At 46.8% G+C, this 20,949-nt stretch overlaps 1 pseudogene; it reads right to left on the reverse strand.

Annotated features, from left to right (window-relative positions):
• Positions 1-19,757: 19,757 nt before the first annotated feature.
• LOC134912811 (5S ribosomal RNA) lies at positions 19,758-19,877 on the reverse strand (annotated as a pseudogene).
• Positions 19,878-20,949: the final 1,072 nt, after the last annotated feature.

A 20,949-nucleotide genomic window follows, 5' to 3' on the forward strand; every position in this document is an offset into this window, starting at 1 on the left:
AGGTATCCATTTCCCTGGCCCTGAGCAGGTCCCCCTCACCATATCCCCTCCAGGGGTGAAGGGGTGAACTTGGATAAGACGAGGAAGGGGGGGGGGAAGCATTTTGTCACACATGGGCCCACCGCTCGCTAGTTCCGACACTGCTGGACTTATATGGCACTATCACTGGATTTATACAGCAGTACCTCTGGACATACACCGCAGTATCACTAAAAGTATATGGCAGTTCCACTGGACACATGCGGCAGTATCACTGGACTGTATTTATACGCCAGTACCACTGGATTTATACAGCAGTGTCACTGGACATATATGGCAGTATCACTGGAATTATATGGCAGCACCACTGGACATATATGGCAGTATCACTGGATGTATACGGCAATACCACTGGACATATACAGCAGTATCACGGGAATTATATGGCAGTACCACTGGACATATATACGGCAGTGTCACTGGACTGGATTTATACGCCAGTACCACTGGATTTATATGGCAATATCACTGGACATATATGGCAGTATCACTGGAATTATATGGCAGTACCACTGGACATATACGGCAGTATCACTGGATTTATACGGCAGTACCACTGGACATATTCGCCAGTATCACTGGATTTATACGTCAGTATCACTGGACTTATATGGCAGTATCATTGGACTGGACTTATACGCCAGTACCACTGGATTTATACGGCAGTACCACTGGACATATACAGCAGTATCATTGGAATTATTTGGCAGTACCAATGGACATATATGGCAGTATCACTGGACTGGATTTATACGGCAGTGCCACTGGATTTATACGGCAGTATCACTGGACATATATGGCAGTATCACTGGAATTATATGGCTGTACCACTGGACATATACGGCAGTATCACTGGACTGGATTTATACGCCAGTATCACGGGATTTATATGGCAGTACCACTGGAATTATATGGCAGTACCACTGGACATACACGGCATTATCACTGGATTTATACGGCAGTATCACTGGACTTATACGGCAGTATCACTGGACTGGATTTATACACCAGTACCACTGGACATATACGGTAGTATTGCTTGAATTATATGGTAGTACCACTGGACATATACGGCAGTATTACTGGACTGGATTTATACAGCAGTACTTCTGTATTTATATGGCAGTACCACTGGACATTTCCCTGGCTGAGTCCACAAGATTATCCACAGAAATGGCACCAACACGGTCACGAGCTTTCTGGCCTCCCAGGATGCATCGGTGCCTTCACCATATAGTCCCACCCACTGACTCAGTCAAATCATTTTTTTGCTTGGTGCGGCAGGAAGCCGCATGGTCACAGGGCTGCTGAGAGTAGCAGCCTCAAGCTTTTATTATTTTATTTTTATAGACTTACTATATCTTTTTGAGCGACTTCTCTAAACAGCGTCTTAAACGCATACTAGAAAGAGTCGCTCCAACAACTCCCCACCAGGTCGCAACAACGCTTACCTTCGGGTATAAGTGCTGTCTCGACGGGCGTCTGTGTCGGATGTTCTAGCAGGTCCAGCAGACGTAACCAGGCTGTGGCAGGAGCATGGGGAGATGGTGAGTCTATGGATTTCCTCTTACTAGAGGGGTCAGGACACAGCTACACTGATTTGGTGGAGACTGCAAACAGTGTGTTGATACGCCGAACATCTCGAGTGCGACAGCGCTACTCTCCAGGGATCATAGGCGCCAGGACTATTGAGAGGCCGCGATCCTTAGAGTTTAAGTCAACAGTGTTATGAGTCACGGCTGTGGCTCATTCCTGTTTTGCATTTTGGTTATGTATTTTATGTTATACTTCTGTTTATGTTCCCCGTGGGTGTCATGGGGTGTTCGGAGCTCACCCTTAAAGAGAGGGTACTGTTATGAACCACAGGTAGTGGTTCATTCCTATTTTATGTTTATAGTTGTCTTGCAGGCCAGGATTTCCCGTTGCTCTGGTTTAAGAATACTCTTGTTTGCTACCGGTGGTGAGTCTGTGTTATTGCAGCTTGTTCCCATGTGTTCAGCCTCACCTGTCTGTTGATTGCACCTCTCAGTTGTGCAGCAGGTCAGCTGCACGACATAATTAATTAAGACTCTCTGTTATATTCTGGCTCAGTGCAATTCACAGAGGCTGGTGATATTTCCAGGGTTCCAGAGTTCTTGAGTTCTGAGCAAGTCCCTGCCAGTTCCTGAGCTCCTGTCTAGCAGTGTCTGTCTAGCTGCTTCCTGTGTCGGTTCCTGTGTCGATTCCTGTGTCAGTTCCTGTGTCTGATTCAGTGTCCTGCCGTGAAGCATTCCTGTCCAACTTCTTGGTGTCCACCGGTCTGTCGTATTGGGATTCTGCCAGTCCTCCGGTTCTGAGAGTCTGTGTCGGCTACATTGGGGGTTCCTGTCTGTTTGCCAGCATTTGTACCGGTTCCGTGAGTAGCGGCTTTGCCGCATCCGTCGGCCTAGGCCGCAGTATTCTTTTGTTATATTTAGTTCCTGGTGTTTTGCAGAGGGTTCTGCTTATGCTGTCACCGTTGGTACACAAAAGTATTGTGTCGGCGTGTGGACAGCATTTCCTTTGTTGTTCTTTTCCTTTGGCGGCGTGCCGCACATACGTTTAGTTTTTAGGTAGTTTATAGCCCCTAGTGTGGTTGTTTCAGTTAGAGGTCCCCTTGTTATTACCCTGTCTCAGTTCACGCCTTGTCTCTCTTTAAGACCTGAGGGGGCATCGGAGTTGGGCAGACCTAATCCGCCCTTCAAACGCGGCTGCCATGGGCCCAAGAAACCATAGTCATTCAGGCGTGAATTGATAACACGGGTAAGACAATGGAGGTAGGGTGCTAGGGGCTATTTCCTTCCCATTTCCACACCACACCTTATTTCAGCTTCACGTTCTGGTGCTCAGGACTCACTACGCAACATCTCCCTTGTTCTGAGCACCAGGAACCTAACATTATCACAAGCCATACCACAAAAAAGAAATAAAACTTTTTCTTTTTTGGCCCAGTCCAATGTCTAGTCTAGAATCCAGTCCGGTGTTTAGAAATCCAGTCCTGTCTAGAACTCAGTGTGCAGAATCCAGTCCGGTGTTAGAATCCAGTCCTGTCTAGAATTCAGAGTGTAGAGTCCAGTCCGGAGCTTAAAGATCCAGTCATGTCTTGTCTAGTTTAAAAAAAAAAAAAAAAAAGGTCCTGTCTTGTCTTGTCTAGTCTAGTTTAGTCTTGTCTTGTCTAGTTTAAAATCCTCCTATGCCAACTATGCAAGCCCTGCAGGCGTCTCTCTGAGCCCTGAACTCTGCTTTCAGTGCTTTGAGACCTGAGCGACTGGAAGTTTTGCAACAATTCTTAAAGCAACTGCAAAACCTTCTGACTAAGATTTTGCTTATCTTGCCAGAAGTTATGGAGAGTTTATCTACCTCTAAAGAGACTCTTGCTCACAATATGGTGACAAGAGAATCCTCTGGTTCAATTAGAGAGAAAAAGTTTGAAAGTTTTCTGCGGCCCAGGCTCTCAGAAGAGGAGCGTCTGCATCGCAGAAACTTAGATTTATGCCTATATTGTGGGGGTTTAGGCCACTATCTGCAGACCTGTGAGTTGCGCAAGCCAAAGTGTGGCGACAAGTCCTGCCCTCTGGCCAAGTTTAGTCAGGATACAAGACCTACTCCTGTCTCTACTGTGGCAGAGGTACTTGTCACACAACCCACACTTAAAAGCACTCTGTCCTATAATTGGGGTCCTTGGGCTAGGGAGCCCCATTATAGATTCAGGAACCAAAGGAGAATGTTTCTCTCCTCTCTTGAGGTTCCTGTTGAAGCAGAGTTGCAAGCCCATGGAGCGGTGCCCGATGCCCGGGGTCCTGGAGTGGTGCCCGATGCCCAAGGTCCTGGAGTGGTGCCCGATGCCCAGGTTCCTGGAGTGGTGCCCGATGCCCAGGTTCCTGGAGTGGTGCCCGATGCCCAGGTTCCTGGAGTGGTGCCCGATGCCCAGGTTCCTGGAGTGGTGCCCGATGCCCAGGTTCCTGGAGCGGTGCCTGGTGCCCGGGTCCTGGAGCGGTACCTGATGCCCAGGGTCCTGGAGCGGTACCCGATGCCCAGAGTTCTGGAGCGGTACCCGATGCCCAGAGTTCTGGAGCGGTACCCGATGCCCAGAGTTCTGGAGCGGTACCCGATGCTCTAGGTTATAGAGGGACATCGAATATTATAGCTCAGGTGTCAATACCAGAAGGGGTCTCAGAAGCTGTTACCCCAGGTAGAGACTTGAAAAGCGCAACTCCAGAGAAGGTGTCTAAAACCATAGTTCTAGAAGGGAACTCGAGAAGCAAAACCCCAGAAGGGATCTTTGAAGTAATATCCCCAAGTGGGGTCTCGAGAGAAAAAGCCCCAAAGAAGGGTCTAGAAGTCGCTTCCCCCGGAAAGGACTCAAGAGGCATAGCGTTAGTGGAGGTTCTGAAGGTTATAGCGTCAGCAAAAGTCCCGGAAGTCATAGTCCCGGGAGAAGTTTCGATAATTATCGACTCAGTGAGGGAGGCCGACGGCTCGGTCCCAGTGAGGGAGGCCAACGGCCCGGTCCCAGTAAAAGAATCCGAGGTGCTGACCCCAGCGGGATTCCCGAAGGCCACTGCCCCAGCGGGGTTCCCGAAGGCCACTGCCCCAGCAGGGTTCCCGAAGGCCACTGCCCCAGCAGGGTTCCCGAAGGCCACTGCCCCGGGTGGGGTTCAGAAAGTCACTGCCCCGGGTGGGGTTCAGAAAGTCACTGACCCGGGTGGGGTTCAGAAAGTCACTGACCCGGGTGGGGTTCAGAAAGTCACTTCCCCAGGTGGGGTTCAGAAAGTCACTGCCCCAGGTGGGGTTCAGAAAGTCACTGCCCCAGGTGGGGTTCAGAAAGTCACTGCCCCAGGTGGGGTTCAGAAAGTCTCAGACTCGAGTAAGGTCAATAGTGACCAGGTCCTAGCTAAGCACTCTAGTCAGTCAGATGGGAAGGAAGCAGATCCTGACTCTGTTGATATCTCAACATCTATAATCTTTGATGGGGACTTAGTCCAATTTCTGGCGCTTTACAAACACTATTACACCATTTTGTTGTCTAGACCATTTCTGGGCATCACTTCAGAGAACATTGTGCTCTATCTGATATATTCCTTTAGAGGAGAGCCTTTTGAGTGGGCGACCAGCCTAATGAAAGCTGAAGATCCCATTCTTCAGGATCCCCCAGTATTCAGTGATGCGGTTATTAAAAGATATGGTTCCAAAGAAATTGGTTCAGGTTCCTCTAGGTCACCCGTCTTATTTGCTGAGAGTTCACCGTATACTGTAAACTCGGCACAAGAGTCTCAGCCCGTTGTTTTGACTGCAGGATGTGCTTTTCTGTCTTCTTCTTATAGTAGTACTTTGCCTGAAAGTTCAGCTCCCAAGGTTAAGAAACCTATCTCTGATTTGAACGAGCCTTGCTGGGTGGTACCATCAGTTCAGACAATGTTTGGGGAATTACCTTGGTCAGACCTCAAGAACTTTGTAAAAATAAGAAGAAGAAAAAGAAATGATTATTGACTCTTGCCTTGTTAAAAAAAAAAAAAGATTTTTTCCCCCCTTGTTTTGTGTTCAGTGGCCACCGTCAAGTGGGGGGCACCGTTACAAGCTGTTGCCACAGCTTGTTTCTGTTAGACCAGTGTGTCAGGTTTTTTTTTGTATCCCTTGTTTTGGAAAGTCTGAATTTTGGGGTCCTTTGACCCCTAATCAAGGGGGGGGGGGGGGGTAATGTTATGAGTCACGGCTGTGGCTCATTCCTGTTTTGCATTTTGGTTATGTATTTTATGTTATACTTCTGTTTATGTTCCCCGTGGGTGTCATGGGGTGTTCGGAGCTCACCCTTAAAGAGAGGGTACTGTTATGAACCACAGGTAGTGGTTCATTCCTATTTTATGTTTATAGTTGTCTTGCAGGCCAGGATTTCCCGTTGCTCTGGTTTAAGAATACTCTTGTTTGCTACCGGTGGTGAGTCTGTGTTATTGCAGCTTGTTCCCATGTGTTCAGCCTCACCTGTCTGTTGATTGCACCTCTCAGTTGTGCAGCAGGTCAGCTGCACGACATAATTAATTAAGACTCTCTGTTATATTCTGGCTCAGTGCAATTCACAGAGGCTGGTGATATTTCCAGGGTTCCAGAGTTCTTGAGTTCTGAGCAAGTCCCTGCCAGTTCCTGAGCTCCTGTCTAGCAGTGTCTGTCTAGCTGCTTCCTGTGTCGGTTCCTGTGTCGATTCCTGTGTCAGTTCCTGTGTCTGATTCAGTGTCCTGCCGTGAAGCATTCCTGTCCAACTTCTTGGTGTCCACCGGTCTGTCGTATTGGGATTCTGCCAGTCCTCCGGTTCTGAGAGTCTGTGTCGGCTACATTGGGGGTTCCTGTCTGTTTGCCAGCATTTGTACCGGTTCCGTGAGTAGCGGCTTTGCCGCGTCCGTCGGCCTAGGCCGCAGTATTCTTTTGTTATATTTAGTTCCTGGTGTTTTGCAGAGGGTTCTGCTTATGCTGTCACCGTTGGTACACAAAAGTATTGTGTCGGCGTGTGGACAGCATTTCCTTTGTTGTTCTTTTCCTTTGGCGGCGTGCCGCACATACGTTTAGTTTTTAGGTAGTTTATAGCCCCTAGTGTGGTTGTTTCAGTTAGAGGTCCCCTTGTTATTACCCTGTCTCAGTTCACGCCTTGTCTCTCTTTAAGACCTGAGGGGGCATCGGAGTTGGGCAGACCTAATCCGCCCTTCAAACGCGGCTGCCATGGGCCCAAGAAACCATAGTCATTCAGGCGTGAATTGATAACACGGGTAAGACAACGGAGGTAGGGTGCTAGGGGCTATTTCCTTCCCATTTCCACACCACACCTTATTTCAGTGTCACGTTCTGGTGCTCAGGACTCACTACGCAACATCTCCCTTGTTCTGAGCACCAGGAACCTAACATTATCACCAGCCATACCACAAAAAATAAATAAAACTTTTTCTTTTTTGGCCCAGTCCAATGTCTAGTCTAGAATCCAGTCCGGTGTTTAGAAATCAAGTCCTGTCTAGAACTCAGTGTGCAGAATCCAGTCCGGTGTTAGAATCCAGTCCGGTCTAGAATTCAGAGTGTAGAATCCAGTCCGGAGCTTAAAGATCCAGTCTTGTCTTGTCTAGTTTAAAAAAAAAAAAAAAAAAAGGTCCTGTCTTGTCTTGTCTAGTCTAGTTTAGTCTTGTCTTGTCTAGTTTAAAATCCTCCTATGCCAACTATGCAAGCCCTGCAGGCGTCTCTCTCAGCCCTGAACTCTGCTTTCAGTGCTTTGAGACCTGAGCGACTGGAAGTTTTGCAACAATTCTTAAAGCAACTGCAAAACCTTCTGACTAAGATTTTGCTTATCTTGCCAGAAGTTATGGAGAGTTTATCTACCTCTAAAGAGACTCTTGCTCACAATATGGTGACAAGAGAATCCTCTGGTTCAATTAGAGAGAAAAAGTTTGAAAGTTTTCTGCGGCCCAGGCTCTCAGAAGAGGAGCGTCTGCATCGCAGAAACTTAGATTTATGCCTATATTGTGGGGGTTTAGGCCACTATCTGCAGACCTGTGAGTTGCGCAAGCCAAAGTGTGGCGACAAGTCCTGCCCTCTGGCCAAGTTTAGTCAGGATACAAGACCTACTCCTGTCTCTACTGTGGCAGAGGTACTTGTCACACAACCCACACTTAAAAGCACTCTGTCCTATAATTGGGGTCCTTGGGCTAGGGAGCCCCATTATAGATTCAGGAACCAAAGGAGAATGTTTCTCTCCTCTCTTGAGGTTCCTGTTGAAGCAGAGTTGCAAGCCCCTGGAGCGGTGCCCGATGCCCGGGGTCCTGGAGTGGTGCCCAATGCCCAGGTTCCTGGAGTGGTGCCCGATGCCCAGGTTCCTGGAGTGGTGCCCGATGCCCAGGTTCCTGGAGTGGTGCCCGATGCCCAGGTTCCTGGAGTGGTGCCCGATGCCCAGGTTCCTGGAGCGGTGCCCGGTGCCCGGGTCCTGGAGCGGTACCCGATGCCCAGGGTCCTGGAGCGGTACCCGATGCCCAGAGTTCTGGAGCGGTACCCGATGCCCAGAGTTCTGGAGCGGTACCCGATGCCCAGAGTTCTGGAGCGGTACCCGATGCCCAGAGTTCTGGAGCGGTACCCGATGCCCAGAGTTCTGGAGCGGTACCCGATGCTCTAGGTTATAGAGGGACATCGAATATTATAGCTCAGGTGTCAATACCAGAAGGGGTCTCAGAAGCTGTTACCCCAGGTAGAGACTTGAAAAGCGCAACTCCAGAGAAGGTGTCTAAAACCATAGTTCTAGAAGGGAACTCGAGAAGCAAAACCCCAGAAGGGATCTTTGAAGTAATATCCCCAAGTGGGGTCTCGAGAGACAAAGCCCCAAAGAAGGGTCTAGAAGTCGCTTTCCCAGGAAAGGACTCAAGAGGCATAGCGTTAGTGGAGGTTCTGAAGGTTATAGCGTCAGCAAAAGTCCCGGAAGTCATAGTCCCGGGAGAAGTTTCGATAATTATCGACTCAGTGAGGGAGGCCGACGGCTCGGTCCCAGTGAGGGAGGCCAACGGCCCGGTCCCAGTAAAAGAATCCGAGGTGCTGACCCCAGCGGGATTCCCGAAGGCCACTGCCCCAGCAGGGTTCCCGAAGGCCACTGCCCCAGCAGGGTTCCCGAAGGCCACTGCCCCAGCGGGGTTCCCGAAGGCCACTGCCCCGGGTGGGGTTCAGAAAGTCACTGCCCCGGGTGGGGTTCAGAAAGTCACTGACCCGGGTGGGGTTCAGAAAGTCACTGCCCCAGGTGGGGTTCAGAAAGTCACTACCCCAGGTGGGGTTCAGAAAGTCACTGCCCCAGGTGGGGTTCAGAAAGTCACTGCCCCAGGTGGGGTTCAGAAAGTCTCAGACTCGAGTAAGGTCAATAGTGACCAGGTCCTAGCTAAGCACTCTAGTCAGTCAGATGGGAAGGAAGCAGATCCTGACTCTGTTGATATCTCAACATCTATAATCTTTGATGGGGACTTAGTCCAATTTCTGGCGCTTTACAAACACTATTACACCATTTTGTTGTCTAGACCATTTCTGGGCATCACTTCAGAGAACATTGTGCTCTATCTGATATATTCCTTTAGAGGAGAGCCTTTTGAGTGGGCGACCAGCCTAATGAAAGCTGAAGATCCCATTCTTCAGGATCCCCCAGTATTCAGTGATGCGGTTATTAAAAGATATGGTTCCAAAGAAATTGGTTCAGGTTCCTCTAGGTCACCCGTCTTATTTGCTGAGAGTTCACCGTATACTGTAAACTCGGCACAAGAGTCTCAGCCCGTTGTTTTGACTGCAGGATGTGCTTTTCTGTCTTCTTCTTATAGTAGTACTTTGCCTGAAAGTTCAGCTCCCAAGGTTAAGAAACCTATCTCTGATTTGAACGCAGCCTTGCTGGGTGGTACCATCAGTTCAGACAATGTTTGGGGAATTACCTTGGTCAGACCTCAAGAACTTTGTAAAAATAAGAAGAAGAAAAAGAAATGATTATTGACTCTTGCCTTGTTAAAAAACAATAAAAATATTCCCCCCCCCCTTGTTTTGTGTTCAGTGGCCACCGTCAAGTGGGGGGCACCGTTACAAGCTGTTGCCACAGCTTGTTTCTGTTAGACCAGTGTGTCAGGTTTTTTTTTGTATCCCTTGTTTTGGAAAGTCTGAATTTTGGGGTCCTTTGACCCCTAATCAAGGGGGGGGGGTAATGTTATGAGTCACGGCTGAGGCTCATTCCTGTTTTGCATTTTGGTTATGTATTTTATGTTATACTTCTGTTTATGTTCCCCGTGGGTGTCATGGGGTGTTCGGAGCTCACCCTTAAAGAGAGGGTACTGTTATAAACCACAGGTAGTGGTTCATTCCTATTTTATGTTTATAGTTGTCTTGCAGGCCAGGATTTCCCGTTGCTCTGGTTTAAGAATACTCTTGTTTGCTACCGGTGGTGAGTCTGTGTTATTGCAGCTTGTTCCCATGTGTTCAGCCTCACCTGTCTGTTGATTGCACCTCTCAGTTGTGCAGCAGGTCAGCTGCACGACATAATTAATTAAGACTCTCTGTTATATTCTGGCTCAGTGCAATTCACAGAGGCTGGTGATATTTCCAGGGTTCCAGAGTTCTTGAGTTCTGAGCAAGTCCCTGCCAGTTCCTGAGCTCCTGTCTAGCAGTGTCTGTCTAGCTGCTTCCTGTGTCGGTTCCTGTGTCGATTCCTGTGTCAGTTCCTGTGTCTGATTCCGTGTCCTGCCGTGAAGCATTCCTGTCCAGAAGTCCTGTGGCTTTGTCTTTGCCTGGTCGAGTATCTAGCTTCTTGGTGTCCACCGGTCTGTCGTATTGGGATTCTGCCAGTCCTCCGGTTCTGAGAGTCTGTGTCGGCTACATTGGGGGTTCCTGTCTGTTTGCCAGCATTTGTACCGGTTCCGTGAGTAGCGGCTTTGCCGCGTCCGTCGGCCTAGGCCGCAGTATTCTTTTGTTATATTTAGTTCCTGGTGTTTTGCAGAGGGTTCTGCTTATGCTGTCACCGTTGGTACACAAAAGTATTGTGTCGGCGTGTGGACAGCATTTCCTTTGTTGTTCTTTTCCTTTGGCGGCGTGCCGCACATACGTTTAGTTTTTAGGTAGTTTATAGCCCCTAGCGTGGTTATTTCAGTTAGAGGTCCCCTTGTTATTATCCTGTCTCAGTTCACGCCTTGTCTCTCTTTAAGACCTGAGGGGGCATCGGAGTTGGGCAGACCTAATCCGCCCTTCAAACGCGGCTGCCATGGGCCCAAGAAACCATAGTCGTTCAGGCGTGAATTGATAACACGGGTAAGACAACGGAGGTAGGGTGCTAGGGGCTATTTCCTTCCCATTTCCACACCACACCTTATTTCAGCGTCACGTTCTGGTGCTCAGGACTCACTACGCAACATCTCCCTTGTTCTGAGCACCAGGAACCTAACAAACAGGGGGATTCAGACGCTCTGCTGGCCGCCCCTCCTCCGAGTTCATGACCAGTTCCCGCGTGTCTCTCGTCCATGAACTGAATGACCTCACTTCCGGCTCAGACACTACCACGAGGGTACTCGGTCGCAGCTTAGACGCTGCGGTTGTGTACACTAGAGATCCCGCCTAGACCGAGTCGCAGGCCTTTAGCGTCTGCATACATGTGGAAGTCGCTGAGCGTCAGTGTCCGTCAGTGAGCGACTGTGTCCGTTATCAGTTATCAAGAGCGGTAGTGTACATCAGTAGCGTCTGAATCCACTCAGCCTCTTACGAGCGTATTTGCTTGGATATGGAAGTGTGGTCAGTCTCCCTGTATCCCGCTCTACGGAGACAGGGTATACAGTACTAAAAATTCTCTCTACTTGTTAGTATGAATTGTTAATTTTTAGTACCTATTGCATGAGACCTGTATATTACTGTGTTTTCTGCATGTTATGTTGAAAAAAGAACCAGTTAAAAACAGAGGTACAATTTTCCTACTTATGTATAAGTTGTTATGGGGGTTGTATTCTCATATGACAATGTCTAATGCTTTAACATGTGACTGACTGCTAGTATGTGTGCTGACTTTTCTGTGTAATGTCAGTCCTGTTCTGACCCTCAAATCAGTTGCACTGTGGTCAGATTGATATCACTTCTATATACTCATATATAGGTGATTTTCAGTCACAAATTGTGTAGTGATTAACAGATTATTACCATGTCTGTGAGCGGCAAAAGTGACGAGGAAAATTTATCAAGCACTCCTACAGCCCTAACATGCTTATCTTCAGAGCCGGCCTTAGCTATAGGCAGGCAAGGCATTTGCCTAGGGCATTCAAGCATGTCTAGGGGCATCCAAGCATGTCCCTGCAGCATCTCATGCTGAGAGGGACAGTCCGCAAACTAACTGTTACTTTCCAAATGTATTCAATCAGTACTTGTATACACTGCTGTTTACATTTGTCAAAAAAAATGCACACTGTGCCTTAAACTTCCTCTGACATGCTTGAATGCCCCCGACTTGTGAGACCTCAGACAGACAGCAGAAGCCCAGTAAATGCAATTCCTGGACCTGTGACATTTTTACTGACTATATAAGGTTATTACTGGATGGCTTCTTATGATAACACATGTGTATTTTGGAAGACTGCTTCACAGAAACCTGACATCACCTATACTGCTTGTCCACATGGGGGAGGGGGACCCTGCCATCCTGTGTGTGTCCCTTATCCCTGTGCAAACCCCAGGTGTCTGCAGGGACATAACATGGGCAGTGTTCTCCCCACACTTTATCTCTCAGTCAGTCCATGGCATAAAATTCCCCTGCCATCTAGCACTGTAACGTGGTCAGTAAGTTGCGTTGTGCTATTTCTATATGAAACTAGAGATGTGCACTTGAAATTTTTCGGGTTTTGTGTTTTGGTTTTGGATTCGGTTCCGCGGCCGTGTTTTGGGTTCGACCGCGTTTTGGCAAAACCTCACCGAATTTTTTTTGTCGGATTCGGGTGTGTTTTGGATTCGGGTGTTTTTTTCAAAAAACCCTAAAAAACAGCTTAAATCATAGAATTTGGGGGTCATTTTGATCCCAAAGTATTATTAACCTCAAAAACCATAATTTCCACTCATTTTCAGTCTATTCTGAATACCTCACACCTCACAATATTATTTTTAGTCCTAAAATTTGCACCGAGGTCGCTGGATGACTAAGCTAAGCGACCCTAGTGGCCGACACAAACACCTGGCCCATCTTGGAGTGGCACTGCAGTGTCACGCAGGATGGCCCTTCCAAAAAACACTCCCCAAACAGCACATGACGCAAAGAAAAAAAGAGGCGCAATGAGGTAGCTGTGTGAGTAAGATAAGCGACCCTAGTGGCCGACACAAACACCTGGCCCATCTAGGAGTGGCACTGCAGTGTCACGCAGGATGGCCCTTCCAAAAAACACTCCCCAAACAGCACATGACGCAAAGAAAAAAAGAGGCGCAATGAGGTAGCTGTGTGAGTAAGCTAAGCGACCCTAGTGGCCGACACAAACACCTGGCCCATCTAGGAGTGGCACTGCAGTGTCACGCAGGATGGCCCTTCCAAAAAACACTCCCCAAACAGCACATGACGCAAAGAAAAAAAGAGGCGCAATGAGGTAGCTGTGTGAGTAAGCTAAGCGACCCTAGTGGCCGACACAAACACCTGGCCCATCTAGGAGTGGCACTGCAGTGTCACGCAGGATGGCCCTTCCAAAAAACACTCCCCAAACAGCACATGACGCAAAGAAAAAAAGAGGCGCAATGAGGTAGCTGTGTGAGTAAGCTAAGCGACCCTAGTGGCCGACACAAACACCTGGCCCATCTAGGAGTGTCATTGCAGTGTCACGCAGGATGGCCCTTCCAAAAAACACTCCCCAAACAGCACATGACGCAAAGAAAAAAAGAGGCGCAATGAGGTAGCTGTGTGAGTAAGATAAGCGACCCTAGTGGCCGACACAAACACCTGGCCCATCTAGGAGTGGCACTGCAGTGTCACGCAGGATGGCCCTTCCAAAAAACACTCCCCAAACAGCACATGATGCAAAGAAAAAAAGAGGCGCAATGAGGTAGCTGTGTGAGTAAGATAAGCGACCCTAGTGCCGACACAAACACCTGGCCCATCTAGGAGTGGCACTGCAGTGTCACGCAGGATGGCCCTTCCAAAAAACACTCCCCAAACAGCACATGACGCAAAGAAAAAAAGAGGCGCAATGAGGTAGCTGTGTGAGTAAGATAAGCGACCCTAGTGGCCGACACAAACACCTGGCCCATCTAGGAGTGGCACTGCAGTGTCACGCAGGATGGCCCTTCCAAAAAACACTCCCCAAACAGCACATGACGCAAAGAAGAAAAAAAGAGGCGCAATGAGGTAGCTGTGTGAGTAAGCTAAGCGACCCTAGTGGCCGACACAAACACCTGGCCCATCTAGGAGTGGCACTGCAGTGTCACGCAGGATGGCCCTTCCAAAAAACACTCCCCAAACAGCACATGACGCAAATAAAAATGAAAGAAAAAAGAGGTGCAAGATGGAATTGTCCTTGGGCCCTCCCACCCACCCTTATGTTGTATAAACAGGACATGCACACTTTAACCAACCCATCATTTCAGTGACAGGGTCTGCCACACGACTGTGACTGAAATGACGGGTTGGTTTGGACCCCCACCGAAAAAGAAGCAATTAATCTCTCCTTGCACAAACTGGCTCTACAGAGGCAAGATGTCCACCTCATCATCATCCTCCGATATATCACCGTGTACATCCCGCTCCTCACAGATTATCAATTCGTCCCCACTGGAATCCACCATCTCAGCTCCCTGTGTACTTTGTGGAGGCAATTGCTGCTGGTCAATGTCTCCACGGAAGAATTGATTATAATTCATTTTAATGAACATCATCTTCTCCACATTTTCTGGAAGTAACCTCGTATGCCGATTGCTGACAAGGTGAGCGGCGGCACTAAACACTCTTTCGGAGTACACACTTGTGGGAGGGCAACTTAGGTAGAATAAAGCCAGTTTGTGCAAGGGCCTCCAAATTGCCTCTTTTTCCTGCCAGTATAAGTACGGACTGTCTGACGTGCCTACTTGGATGCGGTCACTCATATAATCCTCCACCATTCTTTCAATGGTGACAGAATCATATGCAGTGACAGTAGACGACATGTCCGTAATCGTTGTCAGGTCCTTCAGTCCGGACCAGATGTCAGCATCAGCAGTCGCTCCAGACTGCCTTGCATCACCGCCAGCGGGTGGGCTCGGAATTCTGAGCCTTTTCCTCGCACCCCCAGTTGCGGGAGAATGTGAAGGAGGAGATGTTGACAGGTCGCGTTCCGCTTGACTTGACAATTTTGTCACCAGCAGGTCTTTGAACCCCAGCAGACTTGTGTCTGCCGGAAAGAGAGATCCAAGGTAGGTTTTAAATCTAGGATCGAGCACGGTGGCCAAAATGTAGTGCTCTGATTTCAACAGATTGACCACCCGTGAATCCTTGTTAAGCGAATTAAGGGCTCCATCCACAAGTCCCACATGCCTAGCGGAATCGCTCCCTTTTAGCTCCTCCTTCAATGCCTCCAGCTTCTTCTGCAAAAGCCTGATGAGGGGAATGACCTGACTCAGGCTGGCAGTGTCTGAACTGACTTCACGTGTGGCAAGTTCAAAAGGTTGCAGAACTTTGCACAACGTTGAAATCATTCTCCACTGCGCTTGAGACAGGTACATTCCACCTCCTATATCGTGCTCAGTTGTATAGGCTTGAATGGCCTTTTGCTGCTCCTCCAACCTCTGAAGCATATAGAGGGTTGAATTCCACCTCGTTACCACTTCTTGCTTCAGATGATGGCAGGGCAGGTTCAGGCGTTTTTGGTGGTGCTCCAGTCTTCTGTACGTGGTGCCTGTACGCCGAAAGTGTCCCGCAATTCTTCTGGCCACCGACAGCATCTCTTGCACGCCCCTGTCGTTTTTTAAAAAATTCTGCACCACCAAATTCAAGGTATGTGCAAAACATGTGACGTGCTGGAATTTGCCCATATTTAATGCACACACAATATTGCTGGCGTTGTCCGATGCCACAAATCCACAGGAGAGTCCAATTGGGGTAAGCCATTCCGCGATGATCTTCCTCAGTTGCCGTAAGAGGTTTTCAGCTGTGTGCGTATTCTGGAAACCGGTGATACAAAGCGTAGCCTGCCTAGGAAAGAGTTGGCGTTTGCGAGATGCTGCTACTGGTGCCGCCGCTGCTGTTCTTGCGGCGGGAGTCCATACATCTACCCAGTGGGCTGTCACAGTCATATAGTCCTGACCCTGCCCTGCTCCACTTGTCCACATGTCCGTGGTTAAGTGGACATTGGGTACAACTGCATTTTTTAGGACACTGGTGAGTCTTTTTCTGACGTCCGTGTACATTCTCGGTATCGCCTGCCTAGAGAAGTGGAACCTAGATGGTATTTGGTAACGGGGGCACACTACCTCAAGAAATTGTCTAGTTCCCTGTGAACTAACGGCGGATACCGGACGCACGTTTAACACCAACATAGTTGTCAAGGCCTCAGTTATCTGCTTTGCAACAGGATGACTGCTGTGATATTTCATCTTCCTCGCAAAGGACTGTTGGACAGTCAATTGCTTGGTGGAAGTAGTAAAAGTGGGCTTACGACTTCCCCTCTTGGATGACCATCGACTCCCAGCAGCAACAACAGCAGCGCCAGCAGCAGTAGGCGTTACACGCAAGGATGCATCGGAGGAATCCCAGGCAGGAGAGGACTCGTCAGAATTGCCAGTGACATGGCCTGCAGGACTATTGGCATTCCTGGGGAAGGAGGAAATTGACACTGAGGGAGTTGGTGGGGTGGTTTGCGTGAGCTTGGTTACAAGAGGAAGGGATTTACTGGTCAGTGGACTGCTTCCGCTGTCGCCCAAAGTTTTTGAACTTGTCACTGACTTATTATGAATGCGCTGCAGGTGACGTATAAGGGAGGATGTTCCGAGGTGGTTAACGTCCTTACCCCTACTTATTACAGCTTGACAAAGGCAACACACGGCTTGACAAATGTTGTCCGCATTTCTGTTGAAATACTTCCACACCGAAGAGCTGATTTTTTTGGTATTTTCACCAGGCATGTCAACGGCCATATTCCTCCCACGGACAACAGGTGTCTCCCCGGGTGCCTGACTTAAACAAACCACCTCACCATCAGAATCCTCCTTGTCAATTTCCTCCCCAGCGCCAGCAACACCCATATCCTCCTCATCCTGGTGTACTTCAACACTGACATCTTCAATCTGACTATCAGGAACTGGATTGCGGGTGCTCCTTCCAGCACTTGCAGGGGGCGTGCAAATGGTGGAAGGCGCATGCTCTTCACGTCCAGTGTTGGGAAGGTAAGGCATCGCAACCGACACAATTGGACTCTCCTTGTGGATTTGGGATTTCGAAGAACGCACAGTTCTTTGCGGTGCTTTTGCCAGCTTGAGTCTTTTCATTTTTCTAGCGAGAGGCTGAGTGCTTCCATCCTCATGTGAAGCTGAACCACTAGCCATGAACATAGGCCAGGGCCTCAGCCGTTCCTTGCCACTCCGTGTGGTAAATGGCATATTGGCAAGTTTACGCTTCTCCTCTGACAATTTTATTTTAGATTTTGGAGTCCTTTTTTTACTGATATTTGGTGTTTTGGATTTTACATGCTCTGTACTAAGACATCGGGCATCGGCCTTGGCAGACGACGTTGATGGCATTTCATCGTCTCGGCCATGACTAGTGGCAGCAGCTTCAGCACGAGGTGGAAGTGGATCTTGATCTTTCCCTATTTTTGGAACCTCAACATTTTTGTTCTCCATATTTAATAGGCACAACTAAAAGGCACCTCAGGTAAACAATGGAGATGGATGGATACTAGTATACAATTATGGATGGACGAGCGACTGCCGACACAGAGGTAGCTACAGCCGTGGACTACCGTACTGTGTCTGCTGCTAATATAGACTGGATGATAATGAGATGAAATTAATATATATATATATAATATCACTAGTACTGCAGCCGGACAGGTATATATATTTATTATGTAATGACGGACCTGCTGAACACTGTCAGCTCAGCACCGCAGACTGCTACAGTAAGCTACTATAGTAGTATGTATCAAGAAAAAAAAAAAACCACGGGTAGGTGGTATACAATTATGGATGGACGAGCGACTGCCGACACAGAGGTAGCTACAGCCGTGGACTACCGTACTGTGTCTGCTGCTAATATAGACTGGATGATAATGAGATGAAATTAATATATATATATATAATATCACTAGTACTGCAGCCGGACAGGTATATATATTTATTATGTAATGACTGATGACGGACCTGCTGGACACTGTCAGCTCAGCACCGCAGACTGCTACAGTAAGCTACTATAGTAGTATGTATCAAGAAGAAAGAAAAAAAAAACCACGGGTAGGTGGTATACAATTATGGATGGACGAGCGACTGCCGACACAGAGGTAGCTACAGCCGTGGACTACCGTACTGTGTCTGCTGCTAATATAGACTGGATGATAATGAGATGAAATTAATATATATATATATAATTGGACAGTGGAAGTATGGCGCCACAGGTGTGTGTGAGATAGATAAATATGACAGAATCAGACACTCCTTAAATAATTCAAGGCGTCAGCTAACCCTCAAGTATTAGGCAGGGATAAACTGCCTAGGTTAAATTGTATAAAAAGAGGGGGGATGAGGGTTACAGCGACCAACGGTGTCAAATAAAAAATATGAAGAGACTAACTGGATACGTAAAAAAATAGTAGTATATTTATTAATACAAAAAATATAAAACCAAGGTATAAAACCAGTTATAATAAAATGTCACAGTGGGTTTAAAAGCCGGAGGGTATATGCTAAAAATTAATACCAACTAAAAGGATAGCTAAAACAATAATATAAATAGTATAAAGGCAGTGATGATAGAATATCCAAAAAAAGAGAGAATGCTGCTTATCTTTTTAAGGTGGAGAGTCAATGGAGGTACACCCAACGCGTTTCGTCACTCTGACTTCATCAGGGGGTATGGGACTACTGAACAGGTACTCTTATTTATAGCACATGCAATTAAGAATGGATAGTTGTGACATCACTTCCTGTGTGGACTAATATTATTACCTTATGTGAGTTTTTTAACATGGGTATAACAGTTACTTAGTGTATTATAAAACAACCTCATAGAGCTTTTCATATATGAAAAACGAGTTTTAAATACTATAAAACTTCAGTAAAACAGTCCGGGGATGGGGCCGACGTCACTTCCGCCCCACTTCCTTTGTAGGAGTACTCGTATTGCGCATGTGCACAAGCGCCACACTTCCGGTCCGTGAACAAGTCTGTTTATGTTTCTCGGTCTGTTCTTCCGTTATTGCCGTCGCGTCACTTCCGGTTGCGGGCGGGATCTTCATCTATAGGCTGGGCAGCTTGTCAGTCATCGCGGCGGCCATTTTGTGGATGATTTTGATTTCTGAAGCATACATCAGTGCCGAGTCTTTCTATTTGACAGTAGTAGTTGTCCTTCATTTATCATTGCTGTGGCCATTTTGTTGGAGTTTCTGGCATCCAATGAATATAACAGTACAGAATTCCGTTTTCGAAGCAGCGCACGTATGAAAAGTAAAAAATATGGAAAGATGTATATGTTAGTGTCTATTCTATTAAAGAATTTTCAATTATCATACAGTGATCTGAGACTTTATATTGGGGGAGTTTTGAAAAATAACAATTGTTGCAAAAAAGTGACGTTTTTTTGTTCAAACAGTGAGGTGGACAAAATGTAGAATTAAACCATGGACCATATTTATACTAGTCACTTTGTGGCATAAAAAGGTTTTGAATACATTTTTTTGACCTTAGAGAAGTAATAGATAACCTTGTACACATGGTATAGGCATAGGAATAATTTATGAATGGTGATGGTCAGTGAGGAGATAAAAATAATTATAAACTAGTATCTGATATCAGTTATGTGCATATGTGCTAGACAGCGTGGAACCATTTAGGATACGTTAGTATATTCATAATATATTACTCAGTCATATACTAGTCATTGGTGATATATATAGATAAAAAGTGCATATGTGTATGACTGGTTGTGAGAGTTGGTGATGTGTTAAATTAATTATTTGCTATCAAGAACCTGTGCAATAGTGATTTAGCCATCTATTAATATTATTTCAAGCCTGACAAGGCTCGCTCTTCTACAGTACCCAATATTCGCAAGTAGTTACCCACTTGTTACTGATTGGGCCCAACACTGCTTAGCTTCCAAGATCGGACGGAATTGGGCGTAGAACCAGTGCGGTATGACTGTAGCATATAATGAAATAAGTCAGGCATATACTATAAAAGTTTTTTATTAAGATAATTAGTGACTATATACAGTGTTTTACAAATAGTGGTGATCGGAAAGTAAGTATGATGATGTGAAGCAAGCTTGAGAAGGAAAGAATTGGCTTATCTGTATCCAGAAGATTTTGGAGGGGGGTACTTCTCTCATAGAAATGGAGCGATTTCATATCCCTCATTGAAGCCCATGGGGTGTGCAGTTTTTAGTTGGAATATCCAAAACATCTCTCTTTGAGAGAGCTTCTTGGCAAGGTCTCCACCCCTTTCGCCACTGGTCACGTGTTCGATGGCTTTGAAAGTCATCTCTTCTGGATTACAATTGTGTTCCAGTTTAAAATGTCTGTACAGCAAGTGAGTTTCTACTTTGTTTTTGATACTTCGTACATGTTCCTGTACTCTAATTTTCAAGGTTCTTTTTGTTTTACCTACATATTTTTTGTGGCATGTACATTCCAACAAATAGATTACGGATGTAATATTACAGTTCATGAATTCTTTGATTTTGAATTCTTGTGTGCCGTCTGTATTGCAAAAAGTTTTTCTGTTAGGATTAAGAAATTTGCAGATGTTGCAGTGTCCACACTTGTAAGATCCGATGCATTTGGGGAGAGAGTTGGATTTTCCCTCTAATGGTATTTCTTTTAGCATGCTGGGCGCGAGGATGTCTTTCAAATTACGTGATTTTCGAAATACTAGTTCTGGTTGTGGTGGAAGGATCTTCTTTAAGATGGGGTCCATTAAAAGTATGTCCCAGTGGGTTCTTAGTGAAGTCCTGATGGTTTGTTCATGAGAACTGTAAGTAGTAACAAAGGGAATAGACTCCTTTGGTGCCGTTTTTTCCTTATAGGTCAGCAAATTTTCTCTCTCCAAATTTCTTGTCTTGGTAACAGCTTTGTCTAGTATAGTTTTTGGATAAAGTTTGTCCTCAAATCTTTTTCTGTATGTTTCAAGTTGTTCCTCACATTCTTCGTTTTTGTTGCAATTCCTCCTTATTCTATGGAATTGAGAGTAGGGGATGTTGTTCTTCCATTTTTTGGAGTG

Source organism: Pseudophryne corroboree, chromosome 4 (genome assembly GCF_028390025.1).
Source record: "Pseudophryne corroboree isolate aPseCor3 chromosome 4, aPseCor3.hap2, whole genome shotgun sequence".
NCBI lineage: Eukaryota > Metazoa > Chordata > Amphibia > Anura > Myobatrachidae > Pseudophryne > Pseudophryne corroboree.